Source organism: Pogoniulus pusillus, chromosome Z (genome assembly GCF_015220805.1).
Source record: "Pogoniulus pusillus isolate bPogPus1 chromosome Z, bPogPus1.pri, whole genome shotgun sequence".
NCBI lineage: Eukaryota > Metazoa > Chordata > Aves > Piciformes > Lybiidae > Pogoniulus > Pogoniulus pusillus.
In genome coordinates this window covers 37,770,345-37,786,383 of record NC_087309.1, presented here as the reverse complement: position 1 = coordinate 37,786,383, position 16,039 = coordinate 37,770,345, and positions in this window count along the sequence as shown.

The window sequence follows — 16,039 nt, the reverse complement described above, 5'->3', positions numbered from 1 at the left end:
AGCAGGATCAGGGAAGTCCTTCTGCCTCTGTACTGAGCAGTGGTTAGGCCATACCTTGAGTACCGTATCCAGTTCTGGGCCACTCAATCTAAGAAAGATGTTGAGGTGCTTGAATGTGTTGAGAGAAGGGCAACAAGGCTGGTGAGGGGGCTGGAGCACAGCCCTACAAGGAGCAGCTAAGGGAGGTGGGGATGTTCAGCCTGGAGAAGAAGAGGCTTAGAGGAGACATTCTTGCTCTATACAACTACCTGAAAGGAGGTTGTAACCATGTGGGGCTTGGTTCTCTTCTCCCAGGCAATCAGTGACAGAACAAGAAGACACAGCCTCAAGTTGCACCAGGGCAAGTTTAGGCTGGATGTTAGGAGGAAGTTCTTCACAGAAAGAGTGATGTGCCACTGGAATTGGCTGTCTGGGAAGATGGTGGAGTCACCATCCCTGGAGGTGTTTAAGAGGAGACTGTGTTTAAGAGGAGACTTAGTGCCATTGTTTAGTTAATTAGGAGGTATTGTGTGATAGGTTGGACTAAATGATCTTGAAAGTTTTTTCTAACCTGCTTAATTCTGTGATTCTGTGATATCTGTATTGTTGGACTTTGTATTCCTGCACATAAACATACAACCCTATCACTACCACCACATCTAGAAGCATTTTCTTTTTCTCCCAGGAGCTTTTATTTTCCTCATAGGAAACCTGAGAAAGCACCTGCATCAAAGAGACAGTCTCTTCTCCCAAATTAGTAATGATAGAACAAGAGGAAATGGCCTCAAGTTGCATCAGGGGAGGTTTAGGTTGGATGTTTGGAGGAAGTTCTTTATGGAGCAGGTGGTCAGACACTGGAACAGGCTGCCCAGGGAGGTGGTGGAGTCACTGTGTCTGGAAGTGTTTAAAAAAAGAGTGGATGTGGCACTTGAGGCTATGGTCTAGTGATCAAGGATGCTGGGATGAAGGTTGAACTGGATGATCCTGGTGGTATTTTCCAACCATAGCAATTCATAGTGACTAGATGTTGTTCTGAGAGATTTGGTTTAGTCAAGGACTTGTCAGTGTGAAACTAATGATTTGACTTGATGATCTTGAAGGTCTTTTCCAATCTAAGTGTGATGGTTTTGGTGTTACCTGCCCACCCCCTCCCGTACCCCCACCCCCTTTAAGAAAATCACCTAGACTAGGCTCAGCGGCCCTGGAAATTGAATGAAGCTTTATATTTACAGCTTAGCACAATATACAAGCAGGTATTTACAATATATATAGAAATATATACAGAGAAAGTTTAGCCTGGAGAAGAGGAGGCTCAGGGCAGACCTCATTGCTGTCTACAACTACCTGAAGGGAGGCTGTAGCCAAGTGGGGATTGGTCTCTTCTCCCAGGCAAGCAGCAATAGAACAAGGGGACACAGTCTCAGGTTGTGCCAGGAGAGGTTAGAAGGAAGTTCTTGCCAGAGAGAGTGATTTGTCTCTGGAATGGATGCTACTGCTGCTTCTGATCCTGGGCGGGGGGGGGGGGGGGGGGGGGGGGGCTGGAACACAAACAAACAAACAAAAAGCAAACCCAGCAACTTTTTTCTCCAGAAGGCCACTGGATTCTACTAGGATTCTGCCTTACCCGTTTTTCTTTCCACACTTATTTCTTTCCTTCATTTCTTCCTTCACTTGATCCCAACCTTCCTTTCTTTCAAAAAAATGGCAGACAGCATCTTGGGTTTCAGTTTTTAGCTTCTTCTGACTTAACTTCATGCATTTGGAACCAGAAAGATGGTAAGGCTGGCTGGAACAGGCAGAAGGACAGCCTTCTTCCCTCTGCTGTCCGTCTTCAGCTGCAGTAGATAAGGCAGAATTTTGATTGATTGTCACATTATTGATGAGTACTCCCGTAATATTGCTAGTAATATTCTCAATGACACTAAAACCAGCATAACCAAGAATAAAATCACCCCAGCTCCAGAACATGTTTGAAAGCTTAACTTTAGCCTTCTTAAAAACTACATGAAGCAAGAAATAACCAATTTGATCTTTGATCCAATTGTACACAAAAAACCAGAAAACAGGCCACACAATAATCCCCACCAAGTACAATAGCTGCTTGATTAGCTTCATCTTAATTCCCAGAGCTAATTTCCAATCACTCAAATATATCTAGCCCCACATTGGGCGCCAATTAAAAATGTGATGGTTTGGGCTCTTACCCGCCCCCCCACACTTTGTAGGTACCCAGCTAACTCAGATGGACCCTGGGAATATAGATGAAGCAATTTATTTACAGCTAGCAGAATTTACAAGCAGCTATTTACAATATATACAGTTATATACAATTATATACAGAAATATACAAAGGATAAACAATACAAAAGCACAACTCCCCTCCCAGAAACCTGAGTCCCCAGGAGGGGCTCTCAAACCACCCCAACACCTCCCCTGGCCCTCTGAACCTTACCCCAGTTCTCAGGAAGAAGAGAGGTGCAGCCAAGAGGTTAGGGAGCAGGGTTAGAAAGCAGTGATGTTAGAAAGATGTGTCTCGGTCTAAGGCAAAAGCAAGAGGGAAAGACAAAATGGGGAATGTTTTTTTTCTTCTTCCCAGAGTTCTCAGCGTGACTGTGAGAGAAGTTGACATCAATTGTTTTTCATTTCACTGCCCGTTATCTAGTTCTTTTACCAAAACATTCCAGCTTGCTTCAAACTAGCACACCCAGCAAGAATGGGAAGAGGCAGGATGTGTTTGCAACTCCCATGGCTGCACTGCTGTACTCAGCCCCTCAGAGTTCCTCCCTCATGTTTTACGTGCTGGGGTCTAAAAGAGAGTGCAAACCACCACCTTGTACCCAGAAGCTGTGTGAAAAAGCTGGAGTGAAGGACAAAAGACAAAGATGGAGTGCTCTGGAAACTCCATCCCTGGGCTCTGTTGCCATGATGCATCTTCTTTCTCCTTCACCCATGCCAAGAGAGAGCCTTTCCTCTTCGACCACTGCTTTGGTTGGAGCAAATGGGCCCTTCTCACCCTCACAGCAGTAGCACTAGAACAGCTGCAGCAAGAGGGTGAGTCCCATTGTGGGTGGCACCAGTATGGGCACAAAGCACCCCAGTACACATCCATAAATACCTGTGACAAAAAGCAGCTTGGTAAATCTGCCGGAAAGAAAAGTGGCAGGAAAGTTATTGTGGGCCTCAGCAGCTTGGTCAGCTGGCAGCAAAGTGCCCTTGGCCAACAGCAGTGACTGGCACTCTGGGCAGCACTGGGCAAATCCTTGCCAGAAGCTGGAGGGAGCTGCCCCTTGCCCTCTGCTCAGTCCTAGTGAGCCCCTGCCTGCAGCACTGTGCCCATCTCCATGCTCCCCGGAGCCAGAGAGACATGGACATAGCGGGGAGAGCTCCCACTGCCACTGCCCGGACACTTCTGGCAGTGTGGCCATTGAGGTTCAAAAACACCAGGCACAGCCTTTTGAAAGCCTCTAATGGCCACCAGAGTGTCCCACAGGAAGATTCCCTCAGCTGCCTCAAGCTGCTGCTCCTGAGCTACAGCCCTGGCTCCAGGAGCACTCCTGGCCTGGCTCGAGTACATTCGGGCACATCTGGGCCCCGCAGCAGCCACCTTGTCCATGCCCGTCTGCTCTGCAGGGTCGACCCTGAGCCCAGGGAGCAGCCAAAGCCTGTTCTGCAGGCCCCCGAATCACTGCTCTGGCAGCAAGGTAAATGTGACCAAAGGCCAGACACAGAGAGTGAGGGACCTCCTCCTCTGCAGGGACGGCCACCTTGCTCATCACCAACCCTGCCTCACTCTGGACCAGCTGCAGGTGCCAACCAGCAGGCAGAGGGCATCTGCAGATGCCACTTCGGAGAAGGACATGACCAACAACTCCCTCATGACCAACAGCTCCCTCATTTTCCTTTGGCCATCTGGTCTCTCAGCTGTTGCATTCTAATGATTCTCTATGCCAGGTCCCACCAGAACCATAGGAAGTCCTTCTGTCCCGCTCTGCCTGAAGGGCTTTCTCCTGCCTCTCTAGCTGTCCCCACAGGACAGAGCTCTGCAGATATCCAGCCCTGCCTGGGAGCTGGGAAGCAGCAGATGCTCAGGCAGCTCCAGAGCGGTGAAGGAGCTCTGCCTTAGCATAGTCAGTAGGTAAACCCTGCCTGGCACTGTAACCTGAGGAGGCCCTGCTCACAGCATGGGGTGACGTTCCAGGTACAGCCACATCATGGCAAACACAGCTTCTGAGCTGGGCACAGGTGCCCTATGCCTGGGGATAGTTTCTCAGCAGGCAGAGCTGATGCAGACCCCTTGCCCAGCAGCATTCAGCCAAACCCTACCCAGCCCAATACTCACTACAGCCACTGCTCTCTTCTCCAATGCCAGAGGCACCCAGCTGTCAAGGACTGAGATAAACAATATGTCCCAACATCTCAGAAAAAAACTCTGATCTGTGGGCTCCCTGAGACACTCAAACTGAGTTGCAGGGGAAGATCCAAAATGCCTCTGAGACAGACAGAATTACTGCCATTTTGGGAAGAGTAGTTACCCTTGATAGACCAATAAGTAGTAGAAAGGTGTGGACATGGCGGGAGGTAGCCCCAGAACTAATAAATTATGGGAGAAGATATGGTCCCATAGGTGGATCACAGCATGGAATGGACTCGAAGGTTGTGTGAAAGACAGATTGTACCACCACAAAAATTATCTCCTAGGCAGCAAAATGGCTTACTGTATTCAAGTGGTCAGAGGTAGGGCAAACTTCTTGATTTGCAGGGCTGGTAGCAGTGGTAGCAGCTTAGAATAAACAAAGAGATTCCACAAGACTTAATGGATGGACTCCCCACCACTAATCTTATATTAACACCCAATGGATAGTCCATTCATTCTAGCTTCACTGCAGTGCACACTCTCCCCATTTTGCCACTTTCCCCCCACCCCCTTGCTTGCTTTTACTTTTTTTTTTTTTCCTCTCTTTCTGTTTCTCTCACTGAGAAGCAAATTCTTTCATTTTTAGGAGGAAGAAAGAAACCACAATTTATTCCTGCAGATGAAGATGCCTGTTTTCTTGCTACTTCTGTGTTTCTGGGGTTTCCTTCAGAATGCAGAAGAGAGGCCAGTCCCCTGTCCTCCTCACCCACAAAATTCCCTTGACAGTAACGAATTTATTTTGCTGGGTAGATTTGTGAGTAGAGCTTTTATCGTAAGCAATTGCTGGGTTTGTGGAGGACCTCTAGGGCTATCAAGATCTCCATGGACCTCTACACCTTTTACACCAGGGCAGCTTATGAGTAACTATAGTGAGATTAATGGCACCACTTGGGATGCCTCTGAAATATGGCTAGTTCAATTCCCCGCCATAGGGAGATATTGTTTAAACTGCATCCAAGGAGTAGTTAGTGTAGGGAAGGAATTATGTCAGTGGACACTCACACACAAATTGCTTAACAAAGAAATTAATCTTGGTATATGGCGGTGGGTTAATGAAGCTGGTCATAGCAGAAATTTTTGGGGATTTTGGTCAAACAAAAATTAATCTTTTGATGCTTGGTGGCCAAATGGCTGAGGTTTGTTGTGAAGGGGGATTTCTGTGCCTACGCCTATTTGGCAGAGGTGAGAAATTAATTTGAGGTGATATAAATTTTATATAAAAATATAATGTATTAAATTTAATATTTATGAACTCTCACCACCCCCAACCACTGTGTATCAATGTTTAGTTCGGTGCAAGGTTATGAAAACAATTTAGGACAGAATATATACAGGGATTTGGTTATGTAACTAGCAAACATCAAACTATAAACCAAGAGAGGAGTTTCCCCTTTGGCTTAATGCTGCTTGGGATTTTATGCTCTTTGCCCAGCAGGGTGGGCTGAAACTCTTTCCGCTCTATGGCAAAAGTAACTTAGATTACAGAGGTATTAAAGCTTTACTCACAAGTGTTATTATTAATTATTATTCAATAATCAGCCTCTGGGGTTGTGTCACAGCCTGTGCCCAATGTCTGGACTTCAGGGGCTCTGCCTGTGGACTTGGACGCTGGAATATTCCCAGCTTGAGGGGAAATGATAAATCTTCCCAGTCTCTGGGGTCTTAGGTTTTCTCTAACCTTTGTTCTCATGGCGAAAGATGACCTCTGCCTTGATGCTGCTGTCTTCTTCTGGATATTGCATCCAGGGTTTATCAGCTTGGCAGGGTTACAGGAACAGGAGAAGAATATCCATGCAGTCTCTGGCATGGTTCCTTCATGGGTTCAGGCCGTGTGTGTGTGTGTGTGCAGACAATCCAGAAGCCTGCTTCCTGGTTCTCTCAGCGGCAATGGCTTTTACCAGGCAATGATAAGCAGCGAGCATGTGAAGTGTCCTTGGCTGCTGGGAGTCTGAGCTCTGTAGGTAAAGCAAGACAGCTTACAGATTTGCACAGCTAGCTTAGGAGACTATAGGCTCCTTTTATATATTATATGCAGGCTTAAATGAGCTCTGCATCTAAGGTACACAGGCAGGTAAGCTGTGATTAGATCAAAGCATGAGGTCTGAGCCTCAGAGAGCATCAGAGCTAAGCAGTGGTATCTGAGCGTGTGAGTATAAGCAGCTGAGTGCTTCAGGTGAAGGTCAGAGCTGTGTCTGAGCCTTGCAGGCAGGGTCGGAGAGCTAAGCACATGGTTCACCTGTGCATCCCTCTTTATGGACTGTGAGCCAAGATTAATGGCCTCTTTGGCCATTAGAGTGACCAATCAGGTTGGCAGTCAGGCAAACCTTACCATAATAGGCAGGAGGCTCTTGCCTGGACTCTCCCAAATATGGAGATCACATGGATTTGTCCCAGGGAGACATGAGCTGAGTGTGTGTGGCTTACACAACTTGTTTGCAACCAGGGGCCCTGGCAGAAAAACATGTCCAGGCATGTAGAGGCATAAGCAAGCCTCTGTTCGGGCCTACAGGCCCTCCATGACAAGGTTATATTCAAACTTGTGAATGGAAAAAATTATACAAGAGCTTGGTATTGTACCAGACAAACACATAGACATTTAGGGAGAAGGAATAGTACCTTTTTTAGCCCTCTATGAGGTTATAACACAACATATTTGCAGTTGGACCCTTTGCTGAAGGGGCTAAGGCCAAGAAGGGGTATTATTGGATTTGTGGAAACACTGCTTGTACAATACTACCAGCAAACTGGACACGGATTTGTTATATTGTAATCATTTGACCTCTCTTCTTCCTTTTGCCAGAGGCTGAGGGTCCCCAACTAGGTGTGAGACTCTATGACAATTTGGGTAATGAAGGTATCACAGTATCACAGTATCACAGTATCATCAAGGTTGGAAGAGACCTCATAGATCATCAAGTCCAACTCTTTACCACAGAGCTCAAGGCTAGACCATGGCACCAAGTGCCACATCCAATCCTGCCTTGAACAGCTCCAGGGACGGCGACTCCACCACCTCCCCAGGCAGCCCATTCCAGTGTCCAATGACTCTCTCTGTGAAGAACTTTCTCCTCACCTCCAGCCTGAATTTCCCCTGGCGCAGCCTGAGGCTGTGTCCTTTCGTTCTGGCACTGGCCACCTGAGAGAAGAGAGCAACCTCCCCCTGGCCACAACCACCCTTCAGGTAGTTGTAGACAGCAACAATGCAAGTTATCTGCCAAGACTGAAATAGGTGGAACACAAAAATGGGGAAAAATGTGTGGCCTCCCAAAAGAATAATTAGGCATTATGGGCCAGCCACATGGAACCCTAAAGCATAACAGGTGTGCAGGAAACCAATTTATAATCTAAACAGCACAATTCGACTGCAAGCATTTTTGGAAATCACTTCCAATAAAACTACCAGTGCTATAGATCTCTTGAATCAACAATCTCAGGAGATGCTCACTGCAATCCTGCAGCACCACATGGTCTTGGATTATCTATTGGATGAAAAGGGAGGAGTATGTGGGAAATTAAATATCTGGAAGTTCGCACATGTGCAACTCCAGCTTGCACAGCTGGTGTTACCCTCCGAGTCCCTGCCACAACGGTGTGACGCATGCCAAAATTAGAAACTCTCACGTGTGAAACTGGACCCAGCAATCCATTAAAGTTTGACTTATTAAATAACTGAGTGGGAAAACTAACTAACACAAATAGGAAACTCTAGTATTAACTATCAGGCAATTTGAACTACTATTGTTTATCTGCTTTCACCTAAGCTTAATGCAAACACGCATGTGCCAAATCAAGGAGGTGTGGAAAGCAATATTCCAATTACATATGCTAATCTCAGCTTCAGCAGATTACAACAGCAGGTTAGACAGCACAAAAAAGCCATTTTGCTTTAGGTATTACTAAAATGGAATATAAAGATCTAATTGTTATTCTCTTCTATCTAGCTATAGCCTTATTACATATTGTTATAATTGTCTTAGGAGTTGTTTGAGTTGTCCAATGTGATGTGTGGTCCAGGTTATGTTCCCTTTGTAACCAACCACCTCCTGATTCCTCTAAGGCTATCCCTCAACCAAAAGATGAAACCTCAGTTTGAATAATATTAATTTTATCCGATGTTTAAAGATGTTGTTGGGAATTGTTACGATTGACAATGTTTGAATTGTCAAACTAATTATACTGTTAACACTGTGTATAAATCCCCATTTTCTTTTCCCTCATCTCTCTTTCTCTCAACCTGCCCCCCACCTTCTTTTATTTTTTTTATTTTCTGAATGTCTTTTCTGAGATGTTGGTCCATGGAGTGGATGTCAGAGAGGTCGAGGTGGTCAACGTTTTCTCACTGTTGATTATTTGCATGTTTGTTGCTATAGTGATTTGGTGAGCTTGGAGAAGGTGGGACAGGATGGCCCTTCTCTGTACTGCTTCCTGATGGACACTGGGGCTGCAGCTGCCCTTCATACAGGGCACACCTTTGCCCATGGCTCTAGTGGCAGAACAGAGCTGAACTCCTGGAGTTCCTTCTGCCCAAATGATGCTTCTGCCTGTGCTCCATGACTCAGGGACAGTGCTGAGAGAAGGGTCCAGGAGCACTCTCCTGTGGCAGGCTCTGATGCAGAGGTGTCTTGGGTTCAAATGCAAGTTCCCAGAGACTCTAATAAATTTAATAGACCCAATGACAATTTATAGAATTTATAGAGTGCCCTCCCCTCTTCCCCCTCCTTTCCCAAAAAGATAGGGATTAGATATAAGGAGAGAGAGGTAAGCACACCCAAATAAATCAATCTCACTCGATTTGGAAGTTAAAAGGAAAAGTTTAACAATAACTTAGAAAAAAAAGGTATTGGAGGTAGGGGAGTTTACAAAGGATAGGGAAGGGAAAACAGCAAAATACAAAAAGGGATAAAATACAACCCGAGTAATGTGATGGTGTCTCTGCCTCGTGGTTGCCACGTGGTGCGCTGGTATGGATCTGTGTGTGTGTGTGTGTCAAGAGGGAGTGAAGCAAGAGAGAGCGAGCAAGGAAGCCTCTCTGTCTTTTATAGGACAGGAAGTGGGGGGAGTGGGCTAACCATCACCTGGAGTGTGGCCCACCCCTGGGGAGGGGCCAAGACCCCTAGGGTCAGGTTCAGGGTTACGCCCCCCCTGGAGTGTTAACCCTATACATTCCACCCCTTGGTTAGAACACTTCCACCTTCCTACGAACAGTCTTCTTCTCCAAAGATGGGAAAAAAAAGTGTCCATGGGTTAAGAGTTCTTAAAGTCCTTCTTGGTCCCCGGCTGTATCCCAAGGCGATGTGCTCCTCTGGTCCGGTGCAGGTTGGTGAGGTGTGAGCAGGACAGGAATGGAAGAAAAGTCAGTGAAACAGGAACAGTTCTTGTTGGAACTCAGGAAAGAGTCTTTTCCCTCTGTGAAGAAAACATCAGGAACAGTCTCTTGGTGTCTGGCATCAGGTGAACAGGTGTAGATGAGATGGCTGTAGACATCCTCTGGAGTGAAATCAGGAACAGTCTCTCACTGCAGGGCATCAGTGACGAATCAGATGCAGGGTTCTGTTGGACGCCTCGTTGTGATGTGATGCTGCAGGACTCCTCTGGGTAGCTGCTGGTGTGATGTAGGTTCTGTTGGACGCCGTGTAGTGGTGAGGGTATAACTACAAAAACAACTTGTAACCCCTTATGAACTATAATACAAGTATTACACAACTATGATACAACTATTATACAACTATAATACAAGATAACCTGGTGTGCTAGTTTGAAGCAAGCTGGAATGTTTTGGTAGAAGAACTAGATAACGGGCAGTGAAATGAAAAACAATTGTGTCTACTTCTCTCATAGTCTCGCTGAGAACTCTGGGAAGAAGAAGAAAACATTCTCCATTTTTTGTTTCTCACTCTTGCTTTTGCCTTAGACCTGGTCACATCTCATTAACCCTGCTCCCACTAACCTTGCTCCCTAACCTCTTGGCTGCACCTCTCTTCTTCCTGAGGACTGGGGTAAGGTTGAGAGGGCCGGGGGGAGGTGTTGGGGTGGTTTGAGAGCCCCTCCTGGGGACTCAGGTTTCTGGGAGGGGAGTTGTGCTTTTGTATTGTTTATCCTTTGAATATTTCTGTATATAACTGTATATAACTGTAAATATTGTAAATAGCTGCTTGTAAATTCTGCTAGCTGTAAATAAATTGCTTCATCTATATTCCCAGGGTCCGTCTGAGTTAGCTGGGGCAAATTCAAAAGTGTGGGGGGGTGGGGTAACCCCCAAACCATCACATTTTTTATTGGCTTTCCCAACATGGGGCTAGATATTTTTGAGAGATTGGAAAATTAGCTCTGGGAATTAAGATGAAGCTAATCAAGCAGCTATTGTATTTGGTTGGTGCATTGCTCTGGTCTGGTTTTGTTTTCTTGGTATTTAGTTGGTTAAAAGGTCAAATTGTTGCTTATTTCATTGATCTGGCTTATAATAAGGCTAAAGCTAAGGTTTCAGATATGTTCTGGAGCTGAGGTGATTTTATTCTTGGTTATGCTGGTTTTAATATCTCTGAGAATATTACCAAGGACATTACAGGAGCTGTGGTCAATAATGTGACAATCAATGGAAATTCTGCTTTAAATATGGCTCTAATGAGAGTTATTCAGCCTAAGACAGGAATTCCAACTGTTTGTTTAGGGACATGCTCGTGTAAAACTGTTTTTCTTCTCACAATTTTTAATATTTGCCTCATGATTTTAATATTCATATTAATTTTGGCATTATTGGTGAAAAATTCTAAACCAGCTTCTGTAAGAGCTAGGAAAAATTCTGTGTCTCAGAAGCAGTCTCTTTCACAGCAAAACAAGGGAACACAGTTATCGGCTTCCCCCTTGCCAGCCTCTGCCCCTCCTTCTCCAAGTGCTGGGAACACAGCCAATGTTCCTGCCACTAACGTAAACAATGATAACAAAAACAAAAACAATAACGGGCAGAGCTCAGCAGGAGCCTCAAGAGCACAGGCAGGTACCCAAAATCAGAATGTTCCCAGCAAAAATGATAACACCTCAGGGTTGGCGGGCATCCCAGGAGGACAGGCAAACAATCCCACTAATGCTAACACTGCTAATGCTAGTAACACTAGCCCAGTCAGTCCAAATCCTAATGACACCAGCTCAGCCAATTTGAAACCCCAGCCAGCAGACCAGAACCAAAATCCTCCTGTTAAAAGCAAGGCAGATTTGAACTCACAAGCTCCAGGTCAGACCCCTACTGATTCAAATGCTCCAGGTCAGACCCCTAAGGATTCAAATCCTCCAAGTCAGACTCCTAAAGATTCAAATCCTCCAGCAGACACGTCCAAGTCTGTTGCTGCTCAGGCCCTTCTGGCACCTGCTAAGGCAAAAGCTAAGACAAAGAGTGGTTCGCAGGAGGATGTAAGAGATGGGACCTGTGGTGATCAGCAGCAAGGAGAAGAGGAGGAGGAGGCAGTTAGTCTGTGAGACCTTGTAGATGTGCTGAGACAACAATACTCAAGTGAGAGGAGTGCTGTGAGGTTAGCTGCCAAGAGAGAGGATGGTTCCCATGAGTTTAGGAGTGCTATGAGGAAGATTGTGTTAGGCCAGGTACCACCAGATCAACAACAGGAAGAGGAGGAGGAAGATGACATCCAAGGCTCCAAGGATCCACTCAGAGAGGTCAGGGAAGTTAGAAAGGAATCCTCAAGGGAATCAGGTGAGCCAATCCTAAGCTGGCTAGTGAGATGCCGTGGCATTGGTGCTAATGCTCTGCAGGTAGGAGACAAGTCTGCCAAGCAGCTGGGACCACTCACTAAGGAGAGTGGAGTGGACAAACACCTAGCAAGTCCTCTTGGTAGGGTTAGCTTGTGGACACGCCTTCTGTTGGCTGTGGCTATGAGATATCCTTCCCGGGATGATTTGCCATGGGCTGCCAAGAAGTGGAACACCGTTGAGCAGGGAATTAAGCTTCTGAAGGAGTTTGCTGTGAAGGAAGTGCTTTATGGAGATCATGGTACTCATGAGCCTGATGATATTCCTTTGGGAACAGGTCTCATGAAGAAGCTGATTAAGCTTGCTCCTTCATCCTATGCTAACATCTTGGCCAGTAAGTTTCTAGCAAGGAGTGATAATGGAAGGTCTTTCACTGTTGGTGAATTCACTGACCAGCTCAGGCAGATAGAGGATAGTTTGTCACATTCTGGCCTAATCTCTGCCATACAAACTATGACCACAGAGATTAAAGATACTATGAAAGAACTGAAGGAGGATCTTAAAACCTCAATTTCCAATCTGGTAAAGGATACCATTCCTGCATCATCTGAATGGGTGCACGTTTCTGCAGTCAGGAACAGACGCCCACCTCCTGCAAGGCAATTCCAGCCCAGGAGGACACAAATTCCACCCAGACAGCAGCAATCACGTGCGTCACTGTGGATACTTCTGCGTGACACATACGGTGAGAACATGAACAAATGGGATGGTAAACCTACTTCAGCTCTTTCAAAGAGGGTCAGGGATCTGCAGAGTGGCAGAAACAGAGGCAATAATGCCAGGAAAGTAGCTGTCACTTCTTCAGCTCCCGAGAGCAGCTGCAATTGTTCCAACACTTGCAGTTCCTCTCACAACAACACCTCCCCCCGGAGTTCTTTCATGCTCTCCTTGATGCCATCTCTAATACCATCTTTAAGCTCTGTAGTCACTGTGTACACCCTACATGCCATGTTCAGCATTAGGGGTGCCCTGCCTCCAGCCAGGAGGAGGAAAGGGATAGTGGAGAGAACCGAATCTATTGGAATGTATTCATTAGGTGGCCTGGCAGTTCAAGAGTTCGGAAATACAGGGCTTTAGTTGACACAGGTGCTCAGTGTACTTTATTGCCATCAAATTGTAAAGGGACAGAGTCCATTTCTATCTTTGGAATCACTGGTGGATCTCAAGAGTTAACTAAGGTACAGGCTGAGATCAGTTTAACTGGTAAAGAGTGGAAGACACATACTATTGTAACTGGTCCTGATGCGCCTTGCATTTTGGGAATTGACTTTTTGAGACAAGGTTGTTTCAAAGATCCTAAGGGTCATAAATGGGCTTTTGGAATAGCATCTGTAGAGATTGAGGATGATAAATTGAAATTGTCTGTTAGACCTGAACTTTCTGATGAATCTGCAGTTGTGGGACATCATGACATAGAGGACCTGGAAGTGCCAATTGCAACTCAAACTGTTCATCATAGGCAGTACAGAACTAACCGTGACTCTTTGTTGCCCATTCATCAGCTGATTCGTCAACTGGAGAGTCAGGCTGTCATTGAGAAAGCTCATTCACTTTTCAACAGTCCCATCTGGCCTGTGCGCAAACCTACGGGCGACTGGAGACTCACAGTTGACTTTCGTGCCCTCAACGAGGTGACTCCACCCATGAGTGCAGCTGTGCCGGACATGCTGGAACTCCAGTACGAGCTGGAATCGAAGGAGGCTAAATGGTATGCAACCATAGACATTACTAATGCTTTCTTCTCTATTCCCATAGCAAAGGAGTGCAGGCCTCAGTTTGCATTCACCTGGAGAGGAATCCAGTACCAGTTCAATCGTTTGCCTCAGGGGTGGAAACACAGCTCAACCATCTGTCACTCACTCATCCACAATGCACTGGAGAAAGGTAAAGCTCCAGAGCACATCCAGTACATCGACGACATCATTGTGTGGGGCCAAACTGCTAAGGAAGTCTTCGAGAAAGGTAACAAAATCATTGACATTCTGTTGCAAGCAGGTTTTGCCATTAAGAGAGACAAGGTCAAAGGACCTGCCAGAGAAATTCAGTTTCTGGGAGTGCGGTGGCAGGATGGTCGCTGTTACATTCCTCAGGATGTGATCAACAAAGTCTCTACCATGGCAGTTCCCACCAGTAAGAAGGACACACTTTCTTTTCTTGGTGTGGTGGGATTTCGGAGACTACACATTCCTGGATTCAGTCAGATTGTCAAACCTCTGCACGATGTGACTCGTAAGAGAAACAATTTCGAGTGGGGACCTGAACAACAAGCAGCCTTTGATCAGATCAAACGAGAAGTAGTCCATGCAGTGGGCTTGGGACCTGTGAGATCTGGTCCGGACATTAAAAACATTCTGTACACGGCTGCCAGTGACAATGGTCCAACTTGGAGTCTTTGGCAGAGAGCTCCAAATGAGACACGTGGTCGTCCACTTGGTTTCTGGGGACGTTGTTACAGAGGTTCAGAGACAAATTACACTGCAACTGAGAAAGAGATTCTAGCAGCCTATGAGGGAGTGAAAGCAGCTTCTGAAGTGATTGGAACTGAGTCACAATTGCTTTTAGCTCCTAGACTGCCAGTTCTTAACTGGATGTTCAAGGGCAAAGGTTCATCACCTCATCATGCCACAGATGCAACCTGGTCTAAATGGATGGCTTTGATAACCCAACAAGCACGAATGGGTAATCTTGACCGACCTGGTCTGGTGGAGGTGATCACCAACTGGCTGGAAGGCACAGACTGTTCCAAACCTCCAGAGGAGAAAATAACTCGTGCTGAGGAAGCTCCTCTCTATGGTGATCTCTCTGATCAGGAAAAGAACTATGCTTTGTTCACAGATGGTTCCTGTCGTCTTGTTGGGAACAAGCGAATATGGAAGTCAGCAGTTTGGAGTCCAACCAGGAGAGTTACCGAAACGAAAGATGGGGAAGGAGAATCCAGTCAGTTCGCTGAGGTAAAAGCTGTTCAACTTGCTCTTGATGTGGCTGAACGTGAAAATTGGCCTATCCTTTACCTCTACACCGACTCGTGGATGGTAGCCAATGCTCTATGGGGTTGGATAAAGGACTGGAAGAAGAATGGTTGGCAGAGGAAAGGAAAGCCTATTTGGTGTGCTGATCTATGGCAGGACATTGATGCACGGCTGGAGAGAACTCCAGTGAAGGTGCGGCACGTAGATGCACACATGCCCAAGAGCAGAGCAACTGAGGAACATCAACATAACCAGAAGGTAGACCAAGCTGCTAAGATTGCTCAAGTTGATACCAACTCTGATCTTGACATTGACCTTGATTGGAAACACCGAGGTGAGCTGTTCTTAGCTCGGTGGGCCCATGATTCATCTGGACATCAAGGCAGAGATGGAACATACCGATGGGCTCGTGATAGGTCAATTGACTTGTCCATGGACGCTATCACAGAAGTCATCTATGACTGTGACATTTGTGCTGCTATTGAGCAGGCTAAGCGAATCAAGCCCTTATGGTATGGTGAGAGATGGTCAAAGTACAAGTATGGTGAAGCCTGGCAGATTGACTACATCACTTTACCTCGATCTCGTTCTGGCAAGCAGTATGTGCTAACGATGGTAGAAGCCAGCACTGGATGGTTGGAAACCTATCCAGTTCCACATGCTACTGCACGTAACACCATTGTTGGTTTGGAGAGACAGATCTTGTGGAGACATGGAACTCCAGAGAGAATCGAGTCAGACAATGGCACTCATTTCAAGAATAATCTTGTAAAAAATTGGGCCAAAGAGCATGGTATTGAATGGATCTATCACATACCCTACTATGCACCAGCTTCAGGGAAGATTGAGCGCTACAACGGTTTGCTGAAAACCACCCTCAAAGCCATGGGGGGTGGAACTCTGAAAAACTGGGACAAAC